The sequence below is a fragment of the Chrysochloris asiatica genome, unplaced genomic scaffold (assembly GCF_000296735.1).
Source record: "Chrysochloris asiatica unplaced genomic scaffold, ChrAsi1.0 scaffold00402, whole genome shotgun sequence".
NCBI lineage: Eukaryota > Metazoa > Chordata > Mammalia > Afrosoricida > Chrysochloridae > Chrysochloris > Chrysochloris asiatica.
In genome coordinates, this window is record NW_006408920.1 from 905,722 (window position 1) to 906,285 (window position 564).

Below are 564 nucleotides of genomic sequence, written 5' to 3' on the forward strand. Positions count from 1 at the left end.
GAAAGACCATTAGGAAAAAAAAATCAAAAACAAAAATGGCAGGAGGAGCTCTGGTAGCGTAGTGGTTACGAATCGGGCTATGAACTGCAAGGTCAGCAGTTTGAAACTACCAGCGGTTCTGCAGGAGAAAGAGGAGGTGTTCTGCTCCAGTAAAGATTTACAGCCTCGGAAACCCTGTGAAGGGTCGCTATGAGTCTGAACCGACTCCACAGCACTTAACAACAACAGCATTTGGCTATTACAAGAACAAGCAAACTGTTTGCTGGTGAACCATCAAAGCAAGCAATCAAGTCCCTTCAGGCCAAACCAGTCTCCAAGACTGAAACTCAAAGGGAACATACAAGCAGGCATGTAAGCTAGCTGGAGACCACATTTATCTACATGTGAGTGGAAGTGGAGTAACTTCACTAATGAAGATCTTGGTGGAGTCTAGCCATGTTCCATAGACTGCTGTCAACCTCGAGATGAGAGCGAGAAGACGAAGGGCTGATTGGTTTGAAGTTTGAGAAGACTTGGGAACTCCTGAGCCCATGAATATTAACCAAGCCATGGAGGGCTAGAGTT